We start from the raw sequence: 21096 nt of genomic DNA, 5'->3' as shown, positions 1-21096 counted from the left end.
AAAAAAAGAAAAAAATAGACAAGGAGATTTACACAGAAGGAGTACCTACAACAACATAAGATAAGAACTACCCTGACGCAGACACCTCCACCTTACAGTGTTTTACCCCACTGCCATTTTTACACATACACAACAGGAAGAGACAATATAGAATAACTCAAACTAAGAAGCCCACATACACACTAGAAAGGGTGGAGTGCGGACTCAGAAATTCACACCTTATGTAAATGAAACAACCGTCCTGAACAACTTATCTATTAAAACCCTTATTTTTCTCCATAAAATGACAACCCATCTTTCTGGGACCCCTCTCTACTCCAGATAACTTTCTTCCATTCACTTATTAAAATTCTACTCTAACCTCACCTTTTGAGTGTCCACATCCTTGATTTCCTGGGCCATGAGACCAAGAATCTCAGGTGACACCCCAGACACTGAGACCATTTCCTTTTGGAAGCTCATCCAGGATTTCATTGAAAGGGTGACTTGGAGCAGACCCCAACTCTTTACTTTCATTTCCGAGCCCTCTGGTCCTTATTTTTATCAAATCAAGAAAATCACCAGGCATCTGTTGGCCATCTAAACATGACAAGCATGGCCACCTGTCTAGAGACACGGATGACAGGCTTGCTGGGGAGGACTTAGCTAATCCCCCAACACACTCAGTGTGCTGGGAATGTTGGCTCTTCTCCAGACTGGTTTCCTTTCATGGAGAGCCTAGCCTTTGATGGGGCTGGAAAAGGTCCTGAGGCAACTGAAACTTTCTGGCTGGGGCCACACCGTGTTGTTACCTGAAGGCTTCTGGACTAACCGCAGTCCCTGAATACCCAGTGGGTATTGGCAACAGAACCTCCAAACTTTTCCTACCACAGTTTTCTTCCTTTCTTTCCATGGCTACTGTGTCTCCTATTCCCTCTCTGTATACAATGGTGTGGCAGTTTTTAACAACTTGGGGAAATAGACTTGTTAGGAAGGATTAACAAGTGCCTTAGCAATCAAGAATGTAGCTCGAGAGATTACTGTTTTTGTAATTTTTTAGAACCAGGAGGATTTCACTATCTGGGTCTAAGAGATCATTTAACTCCCAATGTTCACACTTCCTAGGGTTAGACAGGGGGCTATCCCCCCTCGTTGGGGGAAACCCCACCCCCAATATTTAACATGGGTTCTTTTCTATTTCCCTAAGCATCTGCTGGTCTGAGAAATAAAGGGAAAGAGTACAAAAAAGAGAAATTTTAAAGGTGGGCGTCCAGGGGAGACATCACATGTCAGCAGGTTCTGTGATGCTCCCTGAGCTGTAAAACCAGCGTTTTTATTAGTGATTTTCAAAAGGGGAGGGAGTGCACGAATAGGGTGTGAGTCACAGAGATCACATGCTTCACAAGGTAATACAATATCACAAAGCAAATGGAGGCAGGGCAAGATCACAGGACCAGAGGATGGGGCGAAATTAAAATTGCTAATGAAGTTTTGGGCACGCATTGTTATTGATAACACCTTGTCAGTAGACAGGATTTGAGAGCAGACAATCTGTCTGACCAAAATTTATTAGGTGGGAATTTCCTCATCCTAATAAGCCTGGGAGCACTACAGGAGACCGGGACTTATTTCATCCCTTTGACTTTGACCGTAAAAGACAGCCGCCCCCAAGGGGGCCGTTCATAGGCCTACACTCAGGGGTGCATTCTCTTTCTCAAGGATGTTCCTTGCTGAGAAAAAGAATTCAGCGATATTTCTCCTATTTGCTTTTGAAAGAAGAGAAATATGGCTCTGTTCCACCTGGATCACTGGAAGTCAGAGTTTAAGGTTATCCCTCTTGTTCCCTGAACATTGTTGTTATCCTGTTCTTTTTTCAAGGTGCTCAGATTTCTATTGTTCAAACGCACATGCTCTACAAACAATTTGTGCAGTTAATGCAATCATCACAGGATCCTGAAGTGACATACATCTTCCTCAGCTTGCAAAGATGATGGGATTAAGAGATTAAAGTAAAGATAGGCATAGGAAATCACAAGCGTATTGATTGGGGAAGTGATAAGTGTCCATGAAATCTTCACAATTTATGTTCGGAGATTGCAGTAAAGACAGGCATAAGAAATTATGAAAGTATTAATTTGGGGAACTAATAAATGTCCATGAAATCTTCACAATTTATGTTCTTCTGCCACAGCTTCAGTCGGTCCCTCCGTTCGGGGTCCCTGACTTCCCGTAACACTGCCCCCTTGCCCTGCCAGTGGGTGGCTCCCTCTTCATTTGGGCTGTTTCTTTTTCCATGTGAGGAGTCAACACTGCCCAGTTGAACTAGATAGGCTTTCTATGAGACAAACTAACTTTCTCCTACTGGGAGGCAAGTTGTGGGGATGGCCTGTCATACCTCAGACCTCTCTCTCAATGCATTGTCTAGAGGGCATTTGGAAACAAAACTACAGCCTGTTAGTTCCAGGTTTATAATGCCACCTAGTGGAATGGAAATCTTCTCCACGGGGAAACTTGGCTGTTGGCCAAAAGCCTCTGCTTTCCCAATTCTTTTACCTATTGAGCCCCTCTACTAGAGACCAGAATTTATGTCCTCTCTGTGAACAGGAAAACACTGCCTATGACGCAGAGGAGAGAGCAGTTCTTCTAATACTTTATATTGTCTCCATCAACAGATTTTGGCCTCCATACTGTCTCCATCAACAGAAAGACAGTCATGATCCTTATATTCTTTTGAGACACCTATTCTGCCTCCAACTAGAATAACATTTAAATAAAGAAGAGATTCTATGTTTAAAAGTCAATCAACAGACTAAGGATAGATACTTTAACTTGGGCCATAATGACAGAATATAGGACTCAACCCAGAATACTCCCTTCACTGAAGGGCCTGGCTCAAATACACTGTTATGTAGTCTTTCCTGAGATCCTTCTATAGTAGGGACATGCCAACCACACAAATCTAAGGAATCAAAGGGGTGTTCTCAGTAGAGGACTAGGGTCTCACACAGATGAGTGTGACCATTCCTGCTTGACCCACTCCTCTGGGTCCACGGGTGGAGGTCACACTTACATCCATGGATGACATCTTTAATAGATGTTGAGGTACAGGCAACAAAGGAAGAAGGATAATGGGGGGATGTCCCCACTGCCTTCCTCTCCACCTGGGTCACTCCAAACAAAGGGAGAAGACTAATGGGCACCTTTCTAGATGGTTAACAAACCATCTTCAGCCTGCACTCCTCTCAAATGCATTCTGAAGCACTGGAACTCCTTTGACCCTGAAATTCTGAAGAAAAAGCAGCTCACATTCTTTTGCACAAGGATTTGGCCTTCTTACCAGCTTGAACATGGAGAAACCTGACCTTCTGAGGGAAATCTTGATTTGAATACTATCCAACAATTAGATCTTTTCTGTAGATGGGAGGGCAAATGGTCCAAGTTCCCCCATGTACAGACTTTCTTTGCCCTGTGGGACGACGCAGACTTCTACAAGTGATCCACAATAGACCCAGCTCTTTTAACAATCATATCACCATGGGGAATGATTTCCCAAAGCGAAGAAAACAAGTTGCTGGGTTATCCTGTGAGAAAACTATTGAGTGTCTCAGTCTTTTTGTCCGTTTTATCTGGGACCCCCTCCTCCAACTGCACCATTGGCTCCTCCAGTTCAACACTTTCAAAACTCCCCACTTCCCCAGTTTCACTTTTACCACTACAAGAAATGCCTGATGGGTGTGGTACCACTAGGGTTCAGGTTCCCTTCTTATTATAAGACCTTAGACCAATAAAAGGAGACCTGGGTAGGTTCTCTGATGACTCTGACAGGTATGTAGAGGCTTTCCAAAATTTAGCCCAGTTGTGTGACCTCACATGGAAAGATGTTATATTACTCTTAAACCAAACTGTAAGAGCCACTGAAAGGCAGACAGCTCTAGAGGCAACAGAAAAATTCAGGGATGAACAACATGTTTCTTATGACGGGCCAAAAAGGAAAAGAGGAGATAAGGAAGGTAAGGAAATTACGGAACAACCATTCCCAATAGGATGAGAGGCAATACCGCTTGAAAATCCTAACTGGGACCCTAGTGACCCCACAGATGAATGGAAAATGAAACACTTTTTAATGTACATATTGGAGGGCCTACTAAAAACTAGGGCCAAACCTCTTAATTGCTCTAAATTGTTCACAATAGATCAGAGACCAGATGGGAATCCCTCAGTTTTCATGGAAAGGCTGAGAGAGGCCTTAATAAAACACACTTCCATGTCTCCTGACTCAGTTGAAAGACAGCTAATCCTAAAGGATAAGTTTATTCCTCAGCCCCTGATATTAGAAGAAAATTACAGAAACAGACTATAGGTCCAGATAGTACTTTGGAGAACCTCCTGCAGGTGCCCACCTTGGCCTTTTACAATAAGGATCAGGAGAAGGCTGAGGAAAAACAGAGGAAACACAGGAGATGGACGGAAGTCTATAAAGTCTAGAATCCCCGAGGCACATCCACTAATTACTACTGGTGTGGCAAATCAGTACACTTCAAGAAGAACTGTCCAGACAGTAAGAAGAAGCTACCTCAACCCTGTCCAGCCTGTGGCAGGAACCACTGGGGATCATATTGCCCTTGGAGGCATAGGTCACTGTGTCCAGAACTGGTCTCACAAATGATCCAACAGGACTGACAGGTCCCAGGGCTCAATTCCCTGACTCCAGTGGCCCAAACTGCCATTACTGCCCAGGAGCCCCAAGTGATTCTGGAAATTGAAGGAAGGAGAGTAGACCTTCTTCTGGATACCGGAGCCAGTCTCTCTGTTCTCATGTACATTCCAGGCCTCTCCTTGTCGCAAACACAACCGTGAAGGGCATCTCAGGAAAAGTATAGTCTCACAATGTTCTGCATTCACTCAGACTGCCCTGCTGAATTTGGTCTTTCTTGACTCACATTCCTTATTTATGCTGCTTTTATCTCAGAGAATGACTCTATGACATCCAAAAGACATCCCATTCCATGGTCTATTGGACTTGCCTATAAATAGTCTAACCTCTATTGAAGGCGTGTTTAAATGTTTTCCCATGAGGAGGCAGAGCTCTATGCAAATAAGAAAATGTGGTTAGATCACTGCTTATGTTATTCCATATACTTTGTAATAATTAAAGAAGCTTGTCCGTCAGGTCACACAGAGGATTTCCTAACTGGTGGTGGTTGCTATATGTTGACCTAAATTTCACTTTGGACTCAGTGAAAAATGTAGAGAATGAAATATAAATGACTTCCTTTAGTTTTTAAGTAAAATATATGAAAGTTTTGAGGAGAAGAGTCATGTATAGCAAAAATGTGAATGTGAATGGTGGCATATGCTGAATTTCCAGGATCTTTTTGTCACACAATGTCATAATAGCAGCTATGGTAAAGACATGATGGTGAGAGCACTTGCAGCCCTATCCTACAGTTTTCACATGCTTACAATTCCACAGGGGGAAAAATGCCACTGCTGAGAATGCTTATGCTTCTTTCCTTTTCAGTCTTGGAGAAAGTATGAACTGATTTTTCTTTATTTCCTTTTTCTACAATGGTGAATATATGAAAGTCACTATTTTCCTCCTCTACTTTCCTCTTATTGCTTTTTAGATAATGTTTAAAAACCTTTTTGAAATTTACATTTAACATCAAATAGTCAACTTTTATGTTCACTAGGTCTTACATCTCAATAAATCTATTGGCGAAGAAAGAACTAGTTTGTATGTTTTGTGTTATATCTATGTGTGTGTGTGTGTGTGTGTGTGTGTGTGAGTTTGTGTGTGTGTGTGTGAGTTTGTGTGTGTGTATTCATACTATCTATTTTTATTATTGGATTTAGAACAAAATAATTTCGTATATTCTCTGAGTGAGCAGCAATCTGGGGTTGGTGGCATGGGAGTAAGAAGAATTTACCAAGACAGTTGTAGGTAAAGAAAGACAGATGTATTAAAGAAAGTATGAAAACACATTGCTAGAAGGAAATAGGTAGGTCAGCAGAAGAGGAGCTGCCTGCCAGGAAACAAAGGGATGCTGGGCATTTTATAGTCTGTAACTTGCGCTGAAGAGTGCTACATGCAGTACTGACAATGACAAGGTTGCAGGGAGCTAACTTGCATTTTTTCATCATCCAAGGTATTTAATGATAAATTGAAGTGTTTGATGATAAGTTGGGTGGGGGAAGATTGTGATTTATGAACATTATATGTGCAGGAGGGCTACATGTCCTGGATCACGAAGAAAGGCAAACCTATACTTTATTTGCCTTCTATTTTTGCTTTCTCTTGGTCTTGCCAGCCTGACTCCTTTTCCCTAATTTGGACTCCAGATATATGACAGTGAAAGTGAAGTGACAAATTGAAATTATGTATAATTGATATAAGATTTTTCAAATTTATCTGGATGAATTAGTATTCCCTCAAATGCTTTTATGAGGCAAAGTGAGGAATTATGGATATGATAAATTTATATAGAAAAAATCCAAATCTTATTTAAAGCAACAGAAGAATCATAACCCAGTTATATCTATTCACACACACACACACACACACACAGAATCTTAACCCAGTTATATCTACTCTTACACACGCACACACACATATATATGCAAATACACACAAATATATACATTTATGGCTCCTAAAACAAATTATGAAAGTTCTCAATCAGATAATTAATTTATATTTTAAATTTTCAGAAATAAGTTTATATGTATAAGGATCTGTCTAAATTTGCTATTTTAATCTGCTCAAATATGTGAGATACATTCTGTGTTGTTATGACTTTTGCCTATTTTAAATTTATGTAGTTGGCATGATGTCATTGTAATGATATAGTTCTTCTTATAAATCACAAATGTCTCTTCCTCAATAAAACAATGTAATATATTTCATGTGCCAGTGCCAGGAAAAAGTGCACCCTCAAAAGTATGAGGAAAGATTCAAATATGATTATCTGTTATGGAACTCCAAGTAGGTGTTCATTATCAGTGGACAGTACTTCCCCAAGTGGTAGATATAGGACTCCAGGATTCTTCTATCCTGTGTTTCTGTCATCTTAAATTTATGGCCACCAAGAACACTGTGTTCATAGGCATCTGACAAGAGTAGGAGACAAATCAAAAAGAGTGTTATCCATGGGAGTTTTTCATAGGGTATGTTGGTGATGTGGTTTGGCTGTGTCCTCACCCAAATCTCATCTTGACTTCCCACATGTTGTGGGAGGGAGTTGGTGGGGGAAGTAGATGAATCATGGGGGCAGGTTTTTCTCATGCTATTCTCGTGACAGTGAATACATCTCACGAGATCTGATGGTTTTATAAGGGAGAGATGCCCTGCACAAGCTCTTTTTTCTTGTCTGCTGCCTTGTAAGACGTGACTTTCACCTTCTGCCATGATTGTGTGGCCTCCTCAGTCATGTGGAACTGTAAGTCCATTAAACCTCTTCCTTTTGAAAATTGCCCAGTCTCAGGTATGTCTTTATTAGCAGCATGAAAACAGACTAATACAATAAATTGGTACCAGTATAGTGGGTTGCTGCTGAAAAGATACCTGAAAATGTGGAAGTAACTTTGGGACTGGGTAACAGGCAGGGGTTGGAGCAGTTTGGAGGGCTCAGAAGAAGATAGGAAAATGTGGGAAAGTTTGGAACTTCATAGAGACTTGTTGAATGACTTTGTCCAAAATGCTGATAATGATGTAGACTATAAAATCCAGGCTGAGGTGGTCTCAGATGAACATGAGGACCTTGTTGAGAACTGGAGCAAAGGTGACTCTTGTTATGTTTTAGCAAAGAGACTGGAGGCATTTTGCTCCTGCCCTAGAGATTTGTGGAACTTTGAACTTGGAGGAGATGATTTAGAGTATCTGGTGGAAGAAATTTCTAAGCAACAAAGCATTCAAGATGGACTTGAGTGCTGTTAAAAGCATTGTTTTATAAGAGAAGGAGAGCAAAAAGTTCAAAAAAGTTGCAGCCTGACAATGTGATAGAAAACAAAATTCCATTTTCTGAGGAAAAAATCAAGCTGGCTGCAGATATTTGCATACGTAATGAGAAGCTTAATGTTAATCCCTGAGACAATGGGGAAAATATCTCCAGGGCATGTCAGAGGTCTTCACAGCAGCTCCTCCCATCACAGGCCTGGGGGCAGAGGAGGAAAACGTGGTTTATTGGGCTGGGCCCAGGGTCCCTGTGATGTGTGCAGCTTAGGAACTTGGTGCTCTATGTCCTAGCTGCTCCAGCCATGGCTGACAGGTGCCAAAGTAGAGCTCAGGCCATGGCTTCAGAGGGTGCAGGCCCCAAGCCTTGGCAGCTTCCATGTAGTGTTGAGCCTGTGAGTGCACGAAAGTCAAGAATTGAGGTTCGAGAACCTCCACCTAGATTTCAGAAGTTGTATGAAAATGCCTGGATGCCCAGGCAGAAGTTTGCTGCAGGGATGGGGCCCTCAGGGATAACCTCTGCCAGGGCAGTGCGGAAGGGAAATGTGGGGTCAGAACCCCCACAGTTTCTGTACTGGGGCACTGCCTAGTGGATCTGTGAGAAAATGGCTACTGTCCTCCAGACCCCAAAATGGTAGCTCTACTGAAAACTTGCACCATGCACCGGGAAAAGCCACAGACACTCAATGCCAGCCCATGAAGGCAGCCAGGAGAGAGGCTGTACCCTGCAAGCCACAGGGACAGAGCTGCTCAAGACCATGGGAACCCACCTCTTGCATCAGCATGACCTGGATGTAAGATCTGGAGTCAAACGAGATCATTTTGCTGCTTTAAGATTTGACTGCCCTGCTGGATTTCAGACTTGCCTAGGGCCTGTAGCTCCTTTATTTTGGTCAATTTTTCCCATTTGGAATGGCTGTATTTACCCAATGCCTGTATCCCAATTGTATCTAGGATGTACCTAACTTGCTTTTTATTTTAAAGGCTCATAGATGGGAGAAACTTCCCTTGTCTCAGATGAGACTTTGGACTATGGACTTTTGAGTTAATGCTAAAATAAATTAAGACTTTGGGGGACTGTTGGGAAGACATGATTGATTTTGAAATACGAGGAAAGCAAATTTGAGAGGGGCTGGGGTGAAATGATGTGGTTTGGCTGTGTTCCTACTGAAATCTCATCTTGAATTCCCATGTATTGTGGGAGGGACCTAATGTAGGGTAGTTGAATCATGGGGGCAGGTCTTTCCCATGCTGTTCTCATGTTAATGAATAAATTGGACAAAATCTGATGTTTTTATAAGGATGAGTGTCCCTACACAAGCTCTCTTCTCTTGTATGCCACCTGTGAGATGTGCTTTTCACCTTCTGCCATGATAGAGAGGCCACCCCAGCCACGTGGAACTGTAAGTCCATTAAACCTCTTTCTTTTGTAAATGGTCAAGTCTCAAGTATGTCTTTGTCAACAGCATGAAAACGGACTAGTACAATTCGAATTGACACACATTCTGTTGGCCTGAAACCATTCATGTGATTATACATTCCAGGGAAACTAGAAATTCTGCTTTGTTTATTGCCCAGGGAGAAGATGAACACTATAGTTCATCTAAACCTTATAGTTCATTAAAAAGATAATAGAATATAAGAGTTATTTCTTAAAATGTCTTTGAACTTGACAAAAGTGTAATAAAAAAGGTGTTTGTTAATATTAATTTAAATTACTTTATACTAAAACCCTAGTAGTTTCTCTTAGTCTGAGAATGTTTTTTATTTATTTATTTATTTTTATTTGTATACATTTAAGGGGTACAAGTGCAATTTTGTCACATGGATATATTGCATAGTGGGGAAGTCTGGGTGTTTCATGCATTCATCACCTGAATAATGTACATTGTATTCATTAAGTAATTCGAGAGTGCTTTTTATGTTAGACACTCAATGAGTATCTGATTTTATGTTATGAGGTAACCAAATTTTTCTAACATTTAAAGACAATGTTTACATTTCATACTAAAATAAAAAGTCATTTTCTATGACCTTTTCCATACCAATTCATTGGCTACAGTGTTATTAGAATACTGGCTTGAAACTCCTTTCTGAGTAAAGAAAATATATTCTATATTTTCACATAGTTATTTTCTTACTATATAAACTTGCCACTATCAAAAAAGTACCAATTATTATTGTAATACAATATATCTTGTAGGGATGAAATATATTTAAATATATTTAGTAATTTGGCCTGTTTTAAAATATTGTGTCTTCAAACTGAGGGTAAAGTCTTGTATTCTTGCTAAGATAATAAATTTCCAAAACATTATAATAAAAGTCAGCTTTTTGACAGAAAATAAACTTTATTTTTGATTCTAAAACATTTTAAATAGGTAAGTTTAGCTTTTTTCATGATAAATGTTTAAGAATCTACTTATAAATGGCTATTATTTTGCTATCTAGCATTTATTATATTTATTTTTGGTAGTGTTTATGGTTCCTGTTGTATACATCACATACATTGTTATTTTATTCCACTGAGCAGAAAATTTTACTGTTTTATATAATGGACAATTTATATGATCATGATCATGTAAGAAATGATTTTTATACATCAATTTTTCTTTGAAAGATTTTCAAAATAAAACTGCACTTTTCGTTGATGTAAAAAGGCCTGTGTTTAGAAGGTATATTTAAGTTGTTTTGCTCAAAGTATTTGTCAATGTCCCATTTTATTATGCTTCTTGAAATAGCAAGAATGTGAAAAATAATGAGAGGTGGAATTCCACTCTGGTTTATAGAGCTTGTCTTTCCCATAAATATGCTTCATAAAGGAGAAAAATATTTGTAAGACTACACTCAAAAAGTGAATAAAACATGGATTTGTATTAAATCATTAGAATATATAACAGATATCGTCATGTATTAATATGCTGTCTATTATATCCATGTAAATGTTTTCTATTCTCTGGGGCAAAACTTATACTTACATTTTCTCTTCACAAATGGCAGTAGTTCAATTTCATGGTGATTTAAAACTACAGTTTTGCACATTGAGCCACTACTTAGCTCAAAAATCTCCAATGACATAGTGAGTAAAATCCAAAAGTCTTATCATAAGCTCTGTTCTATCTCACCAAAACACTATTATTTTAAGACCTTTGATATAACCTTTGTCTGAAAGTTTCTTCCCACAGTGTATCAGTTAGTTTTGTTGTGTAACACAGCGTTCTAAAACATGGTGTTAAAAACAACATGAGTCTATCAACTCACAACTATGCAGATCAAAAATTTGGCCTGGGGTAAACTATGTGATTCTTCCATTAGCTAAATTTACTCATGTGCTGCATTCAGCTGCCATGTGCTGGGGATGGGGGTGGGGATAGATAATCTAGAAAGATATTATTAGGATCTATTAATTTTAATGCACATGGTCTTTCATTCTCCAGCAGGCAATCTGAGGCTTGTTCACAAGGACCCTTGTTAAAATTTCAGAGAGAGAGAGATAGACAGAGAGAGAGAGTAAAATTATAGAAGACCTCTTAAAGCCCAGGCTCAAAACCTGCACAATATTACCTGGTAGTATTTTATTTTTCAAAGTAAGTGACAAAGAATAGGAAAAAAGACTATCTATTTATGGGAAGATTTGGAATGTCAATTTCAAAGAAATGTGGACAGAGGAGGAGAGTTAGGATATCTTTCCAAATAATTGCCATAATAGCTATGTGGTATCTTAACTTCCTTCAGGGCTCTGTTTTTAGGTCACCTTGACATAAAGGCTTGTCCTCATCAGCTTGTAATAATGAGACTCTGATGGAGAATAGCTAAGGGAAATTGAAGTGATTTCATGAGGATGAATAACACTGTTATGTTCTGGAAATCTGCAGATAAGTCTGGGGGGCATTATGTAGATGTCAGAGAGCTGGGATAAGAAAAGAGATGAAGCCTGGGGAAGCCTGCATGAAGTCAATGGAATGTGCCTGGGTGAGGAAATGGAGGAATTGTGGGGAACAATTTCACTTGCTTTTGATTTGGCCCTATGTTGTTGTTCTACACCTCAAGACCTGGGAAGGATTGATTATCATCTGGGGTAATGAAAAGAGTGAATAAAGAGTGGTAATAGGTTTATGTTATTTAAGGGACCACCTCCAGCTATGAGTGTGAGTATATACTTGTCAGGAGTAGTAAGGAGGAAAATCCATTGCATTCTTTAAATTTTACTCAGATGATGACTCTTCAATCAACAGTCTATAAAAATATTTTAACTTAACATAAAAAGTTACAAAGTTCTTGTTAATCTTCTACTAAAAACAGTACAGCTAGGTAGAAGGAAAGGGTACTAAGTAGATGGAAAAATTAGAAAAGATAGAAACAAGGTATTATATAAATTAGTAGAGCATAGAACTCCACATCTCTATTACAGAGATGTAGTAAGCATAAGTTTTTGCTAAGCATAGGCAAAGTGATGAGGAGGGAGGAAGAATTTATTGCTGCTTTGTGACAATGTATTTCATAATCACATCCCTTTATATTTTTCTACTGCTACGTGTGAGTGCACATGCATAAAAGAATTGAACCAGACTGATGGGAATTGAGGGATAAATAAACACGGCATGTGGACAGAAAATAGTGGTTCAATGAGACATTCCTTTTCACTTGTCCTTGGAATGGTGTAATTAAAAGTTAAAACTTTAAAGAAGAAAAATGAATTCTTAAGATAACACCGAACGTGTGTCTCTTACAAATGCAACTTTGAATAGAGGAGATAGTTTTAATTCCTTCCTGACACATCTGTTTTCAAGAAGATTGTTTCACAGTAAGAGGGATGCAGTTTGTGCAGCTGCAGGACCAGAATATAACATTGTGGGGCTCATGAACAAGAAACCTACATCTTCAAAATCCTTCTTTGTTCAGAGAAAAGAGACACAGAACAGTTCTGTAGCTGCTGCATGTTCTTCACTGAGTGCTCCTTTGAAGTTGCTGGTTGTGGTAACCATTAATATGGGCTTCTTGGATCTCCTTAATTGACTTATGGCTTAATTAAGTGATGTCTCTGAATCTACCACTACGCTTATGAGGTGGCCAGACATCCAACACAATGTTCTCGGTCACCAACGGAGCAGAGCCTCGGTACAAGGAAGATCCATTCCTGTGAGACATAAACTCCACTGACAAGTGACTTTAGCTCAAGGACTCTCCTTTGAGCTTGGCTGAACTTTCTTAGAAATGCATTGCAGTCTAAGTTTCTTTATATGAATCTTCTCTTCCTTCCCTCTCTCTTTCACAGGGAACAGATTTTCATCTCTAATGGCTCTTTAGTCTCTTCTGGTTCCCCTTCCATTTTTTTTTCTCAAAGTCATTTTCCTTGATAAATCATTGGGGTGGTTCTGGAACACAGGCAGTATGGGGAGGTACTAGAACTGGCTCACTGTACAGTTTGGGTATATTGTCCTTTCCAAATCTCATGTTTAAATTTGATCCCCAATGGTGGAGGTGGAGTCTGGTGGGTGCTGTTTTGGCCATAGGGATGGGTCCTTCATGAATGTCTTGGTGCCCATCCACATGGTAATAAGTGAGTTCTGACTCTATTAGTTCATGTGAGAGCTGGTTGTTTAAAGGAACCTGACATCTCTCTTGCTCCCTCACTTGCCATGTGACACACATGTTCCCCTTTCACCTTCTGCCATAAGTAAAAGATTCCTGAGGTTGAGTAGATGCTATTCTTGTACAGCCTGCAGAACTGTGAGCCAAATAAACTTCTTCATGAATCACCCAGCCTCAGGTATTCCTTTATAGCAATGCAAAGTGGACCAACACACCCACTGATTGCCTGGTAGGAAAAACAAAACAAACAAAACAAAAAGCACATTCTATTCCGAGTGGTATATGAGACAAAGGAAATCCCTAGCCTATTTGTTACGTATTTGCTAAAGAGTCCACAGGAGGTGACCTGGGAAAATAACCCAGTGGAGAGGAGTGCTCTTGCTGGTGTAATGAATGAAAGCGGCAGAGAAACAAATCGTACAGAAACTGTGAAGGGGCTTGGGTTGTGCTTAAGTTGTATTGATGTTCTACCTAGGACTAACACAATACTGGGAGCCACTGAAAAGCAGTCAAAGACTACATGTGAAAGGCAGAGGGTTTTTTTGGTAACATGCAATTAAGTCTGTACCTCCTGCAGTGCAATGGTGGAAACAACTGAGCAACAAATACAGTATTTGAAGGAGTTGAAGAGTTGCAGAGATGTTTAAAGGCTTGGCCAAGACAGATCTGTTTTCTAAGTTCAGGGTTCTGATTGAGAAAACCTGAAACCCAGAAATGTGGGATGGAGACATCCCCTGAGGATATTGGCTAGTATCCTGGAGTCCTTGTGCTCTAGAGGATGGGAGATACCTCTTATAAAGATTTGTGGACCTATCCTTTCAGTGAAGTCTGTAAAGGTTCAATGGTCAGGGGCATGGCAATATAACCTCTAAAAGGAAGAAATGGTGGGATCTTGCATTCCCTGTCACATAGAAATGTGCAATCACAGAGCCAAGCAGACCTTTTTGGGTTATGGAGGCAAAATGTTTCAACACACAGGAATACTGTTACTTCGCAGAAACCAGATGACATGGAATTCAGCTAGTGGTGAATGGAGCTTTCAGCAGGAAAGGGCTCCAACAGGTCCAGGATTTGGTGTAAACAGCCCTGGCCCTTGGCATGGCAGAACCAATGGTGTTGGAGGTGACAGTGGTGGACAAAGATGCTGTTTGAGTCTCACATCAAGCCTTCATGGGGGAATTACTGTCCAAGCCCTAAGAATGCTGGAGAAAGGTCATGCCATCTTCAGCAGACTATTGTACACCTTTTAAAAAATGGCTCCTGGCGGCCGGGTGCAGTGAATCACGCCTGTAATCCCAGCACTTTGGGAAGTGGAGGCAGGCAGATCACTAGGTCAAGAGATTGAGACCATCCTGGCCAACATGGTGAAACCCTGTCTCTACTAAAAATACAAAAATTAGCTAGGTGTGGTGGCATGTGCATGTAGTTCCAGCTACTTGGGAGACTGAGGCAGGAGAATCACTTGAACCCAGCAGGCAGAGGTTGCAGTGAGCCAAGACCACGGCATTGCACTCCAGCTTGGATGACAGAGCAAGAATTCGTCTTAAAAAAAAAAAAAAGGTTCCTGGCATGTTAAAGGGCCCTGATAGACACAAAATGCTTGGTCACTGATCACAAGGTGACAGTGGGTCTGGATCTGCCCATTATGTGTTGAGTTCTGGCTGACCCACCTGCTCAAAAGTTGCCTTGGCCCCACAGCCATCCCTCATAAGATAGAAATAAAGAAATGCTGTATCTAAGATGGAGCTTCAGCAGGAGCAGTAGGCATGAGTAAATCTCATGAGTACCTAGCCCAGACCTTCATTCCACTCCCCAAAATTTCACTAGTTCTCTTCCCCCACCTTGTACTTATGTCTATATGTAGGTTTTTGTTGTTGTTGTTGTTGTTGTTTTACAACCAGCTGAAAGAAGAAAAAAAAAACAACTCAGTTTATATATGAGTCAGTTTGATTCATGACTATAAACCGAACACAGTCAGTATTACAGCCACATTTAGGTATGATGTTAAAATACAGTGGAGAAGAAAAACTTTCTCCATGTTGGAGACGCAAAGTAGTGCACTTTCTTGCTCTTTTGGTGGGGGAGGAAAAGTGACCTGAGATGAGAATGCATGCAGGTTCCTGAGCAGTGGTCAATGGCCTGGCTGCTTGGAATGTAAAGGTCTGGTGTAGAGGCATGTGAATGAACATGGTAATGCACTCAAAAGTGGAAAGAATTTTGTGCCACTGTGTTAGACAGATTAATGGCTGCCAAATATAACAATGTTCTGAAAGCCTGGAACCTCTGAATGTTATTTTATATGACAAAAGTGACTTTCACAGATTTAAGGATTTTGAAATAGGAAGATTATCGTTAATTATCCAGGGGGCCCTAAATGCAACCACAAGTGTCCTTATAAGAGGAGTGCAAAGAGAGATTTGATTACAGAAAAGGAGAAGGTGATAAGACAGTGAAAACAGTGAAATGTTGGAAGAGACCAAGTTGGTGGCTTTGAAGGTGGAGGAAAGGACCATGGGGCTAGGAATCCAAGGAATGTGGCCAGAAGCTGGAAAAGGCAAGGAAACTGCTTCTCCTTTAGAGCCTCCAGAAGTAATCAGCCCTGGCAACACTTTGTAAGAGCTTTCTAAGACTCATGCCAGACTTCTCACGCTCCCCTAAAGCGTAAGGGAGTAAATTTGTTTTAAGTCACTCATTTTATGGTAATTTTTCAGAGGAGCATTAGTAAATTAATGTAGTCATAGTTTATCACCTGCCAGAAAATGTCCACTGTGGAAGCAAGCCTACAGACAAATGTCTACTGAGCAACCAAGCAGGCAATGTGACTTGGCCAGTGGGCCTTTGCCAGCTTTTGTTATAAGATGCCCCCAAACTGGTGCTGTGGATTCACAAGTGGAGTTTCCATGCTAGCAAGGATGGGAGCGACGTGTGGACTCAATGGCATGGACTCCCACTTACCAAGGCTGATATAGATACTGCTGTCTTTGAATGTCTAACTGATCTACATGGAGACCGACACTGGGCCTCTTATATAGCACTATTCCTTGGGAAAACCAAGCATCCACTCTGTAGTAGATTGACTCAGTTGGGTTCCTTTTCATCCTGGGGCCCTTGGCTCAGTCTCACAAGAATGGATACCTATTCTGAGTATAAGTTTGCCATTCCTGTCTGCAAACATCATTATATAGGGGTCTGGAATGTCTGATCAATAGATTGCAATGCTGTTCTATAAGACCTTCTTTCAATGATTTCACCTTTCCTTCATGGTGTTCAGACCTGGACCTTAGTGGTCAGACAGCTCTTCAGCCTCCATTGACTCCCTTCCCATTTCCCTACACAATTCTTATTCTCCAGTAATTCTCTGACACAGTTATTCCCAGCTTCATGTCTGCCTCTTGAAGGATGTAAAGTAACACAACAGCTGTGATATATGAGCCTCTTAGGAGGAGAAGGTTAGACAGCCTTTGTGCTACACAGTGGGACTTTTATTTTACTGGCATAATGCAGAGAAATGGGGAAATAACCTAAGGTTCTGCAGCAAAGAGCAGAGGTAGGTGTTAAAGATTGATATCAAGGATTGACATCGTTTGTGCTACTGTGTTACCATAGCACAAATGCAGCCTGGGGTGGGCACAGAAGGCACAGAAAAGACAGACTCATCTTATGTTAGAGCCACTTTGATTTTGGAAATTGTGTGTGTCAGGCTAGCTCAAGGAATTTTTTAAAGCTATGGGAAAACAGATTTTTGTTACATAAATCTGGCGTCTTCCACTGGTCATGATATAGTGCTACAGATTAATCTCTGAGTAATCCAGTGGATGGAAAGGAAACAGTATTGAATTCGTATTGGAGGGAATCCATGGTGAATGCTGTCACTACAAGAAGATAACTATTTTGGACTGCATTGTTTGCGTATGTAAGATTGTTTTGGTGAGATACAGCCTTGTGCCAGTACACAGAATGGTTGAAGTAGGGGTCATGTGAAAGTTCATTACTCACGACCATGACCCTTAGAACCACTAATGGCTCTTCTTATTTGGTGAGTGTATATTTTTATTCTATGTCTACCTTCACTAGACACAGACCTATAAACAGTACATTCAAGTTTTCGTTTGGAAGGCTGCTTATCAAGGACTTTTGGATTTAGACTATTATAAGATTGATCAAGTTGCCTGGTTTTGTAACTTGCTGACATACAAAGATAGTTTGAAATCATCAGCCAATGCTTGATCTACCAGTGCTAGATCTAATTCAGGCCTGTGTCTACTCAAGTTTAAAGTATACAAACGTATCTGATGTTCGAGCTTTCTGCTTCTGGTATGAAAATTTATATTATGAAATGGAGAAATAGTTCAAATATAAAACATTAATGGATTTTAGGAATTATCATTCCACAAGGTAATTTATGGCGTGTAATTGTTGGGTCTTATAAAGCCTTTTAATTTTTTTTCAATTTTAATCCTTATTTCACAATCTTAATACTCCTGCTATCCTTGTAACTTCAGGTGTTGTTATAAAATATACAGTGTTATTTGTATTTATGCTTTATGATTTTACATAATAATATTGTGCAAGATACGTCCTTTAGTTTCTTTCAGTGAGCGGTGATTTTTATTATCTAATTATGTCACTTGGCACATACTGAGTTTGCAGCTTTTAATTGCTTAGTAATAATCCGTACTATCTCTTTAGCCTACTTTTTTTTATCCTTTTCCTCAGTCATATGTTCCCAGAATACTGAGGTCTTGTAATTCCTCCCACCCCAAATAATCATGCAGGAAAAACTGTCATTCATGTTTTCTCAGGGACCCTTGACTACACCTCCAGATATAGATGTGTCATTGGGTCTAAAATTATTTAATTTTTGTAAATACTATCGTATTTTCTCCAGATCATCTTCGCATTATACTTCTATCAGTAGTATACAAGTTTTGCTGTTTTCCTTAATTTCTTTTCCAATATATGGCTTAGTCCAATTTTCTAAATTTTGTCAACCTGAAGATCTCTTATTGATTATTTAATTTGTGTTGTCTCATCAAAAATACATTTTCACATCTTCTCATATACTTATTAACCATGTCATTGCCTGTTTATAGTCTGTCATGTTTTTCTTTCAGTTTCCTGTATTTTGCAAATTGATATAAAAGGTTTCTTTTTTGTCCTAAAAATTAATCCCTTGAAACTTCAGATATTGTAAGTATTTTTTCTCAACCTTATATCCCTCTGCTAACTTTTCTCAGATGTCTTTTGTTTAAGTGAAATCCTTTGTTGATGGAATCAAAATCACAAGTTTGGCTTATGTGCATCTTTTTTTTTTTTTAGGATTTCTCTCCACCAAGCTGCAAGTACCTCTTCTCTACATGTTCTCCTAATCAATATATAGTTTTACCTTTCACATCCATATTATAATGCACTTAAAATCTACTTTTAGTCACTGTGCAAGACAACCTTCATTTTTAATGTTCTCAATTAAGTGAGACATCTACTAAAATAGTGCCTCACTTCCTCATTTATTGTTGGTGCTAATTTTACCATATAACAAATGTCTATGTGTACCTTGGACTCTCTCTGAGGGTTTTATTTTCTCCCATTAATTTATTTGCCTCGTCTTATTGTTTCTTACTGTTTTATAGTATGCCTAGGCCTCTGGTTGGAAATTCCCCATAAATTTAAAGAAATCTCTTAAAATTTGAAGAAAGTCCCTCAACTTGTTCAGCAGGTTAATGTTACACTGTGGTAATGAACAACTGTCTGATCCTTCAGTGCCAGAAAAACAACGGTTTAGTTTTGTTCATGAGGCACACCCGCCCTTCAATTCATACGGACTCTTTCATTTTACCAGTTGGAAGTGACAATGATGGATGATATGCCATGATTTCATAATGCTCTCAACCTGAACAGGTGCTTCCACATCACCATGGCAAGAGAAAACAATGCCAGTGACAAATGGACTGGCAATCAGTTGCTAGAGCCCCAAAGTGGCATATGTCTCTTTTGTTCTCATTTTGTTGGCTACACTTAGTCACACGATTATATATAACAACAGGAAATGGGGAAGTGTATTAGTCAGGGTTCTCTAGGGGGACAGAACTGACAGGATAGATGTATATGTGAAGGGGAGTTTATTGAGAAGTATTGACTCACACAATCACAAGGTGAGGTCCCACAATAGATCGTCTGCAAACTGAAGAACAAGGAAGACAGTCTGAGAACCAAAACCTTAAAACTAGAAAAGCCAACAGGGCAGCCTTCAGTCTGTGGCCAAAGGCCTGAGAGTCCCTGGCAAATCACTGGTGTTAAGTTCAAGAGTTTAAAAACCGAAGAACTTGAAATCTGGTGTTCAAGGTCAGGAAGCATCTGGCATGGGGAAAGATGAAGACCAGAAGCCTCAGCCAGTCTGCTCTTTCCAACTTCTTCTCCCTGCTTTATGCTAGCCACGCTGGCAGCTGATTAGATGGTGCCCACCCAGATTGAGGGTGGGTCTGCCTCTCCCAGCCCACTGACTCAAATGTTAATCTCCTTCAGCAGCACCCTCACAGACACACCCAGGAATGATACTTCGCATCCTTCAATCCCATCAAGTTGACACTCAGTATTAATCATCACAGGAAGTATATGTGTCTAAAAATGTCCTGAAGCGGCGGGAAAGCTGTTCTAGTTTCTCTGTGCAGCTGATTTAACTGCTTATAGAATGTATCCTTACCTACTACATTTATAACTAGGGTTTGTCAAGTTTCAGAAAAACATCTTTAGAGATTTAGATTGTCAGCACTGAATTTTTGAGCAAATCAACCAATTTTGAAAAATCAGTTACTAAAATGTTGAATTATTCCATTTAAAGCCAAAGTGTGGAATTCCATTTTTTTTTGATGTTCTTTATGCTTTCTAACAGATCTTTATAATTTTGTTATTTCTGCAAATACTATCTTATTTTCTACTATGTATTTGATTGATTATATATGGTATTCAGAAATACATTTGATTTTTATGTTTGATAAGTTTCATTTTGAATGTTAATAATTTGTTAATGTGTCTATTTTCTATTATATGATCATACCATAGGCAAGTGATAAGTACCTTTTATTTTATCTTTACATTTTATTAATATTTTTAGTTTTTCTTATCTTAGTATATTAACAATTATCTTGTCTTATGCAACACAGGAACTGTAATAGTGGTTATCCTTGTTTCTGATACTATAGAGTATTTGACTAAGTTTATACTTAGTCAAATTAATATTGTTGGAAAGCTTTTGTATATAACCTATGCTAGTTTTCCCTCTTTCAATTAGCGTTCAATAATTATTTTCTACTATATAAGAGAGGGTGGATTATTGTCCTGTCAGGACTTGTTGAGATGTCATGTTTATAGGAACAAGGCAAATAGTGTTTTTGTTTAGAAATAAAAGGGCATTTGTAAGGAAGTAAAGGTTGTTTATTTTTGGCGATTTGTGTGTGTGTGTTTTTTTAGTTCCTATGTTAAAACACTTTCTATTCAGGAGTCTTGTAGAAAATTTGTTTCAATGCGTTGTTGGTATTGAAACCCCTGGATAATTTTAAAAACTGCTTTTATTAGCA

Source organism: Mandrillus leucophaeus, unplaced genomic scaffold (genome assembly GCF_000951045.1).
Source record: "Mandrillus leucophaeus isolate KB7577 unplaced genomic scaffold, Mleu.le_1.0 Scaffold81, whole genome shotgun sequence".
NCBI classification, from domain to species: Eukaryota; Metazoa; Chordata; class Mammalia; order Primates; family Cercopithecidae; genus Mandrillus; species Mandrillus leucophaeus.
This window is presented reverse-complemented; position numbering follows the sequence as displayed.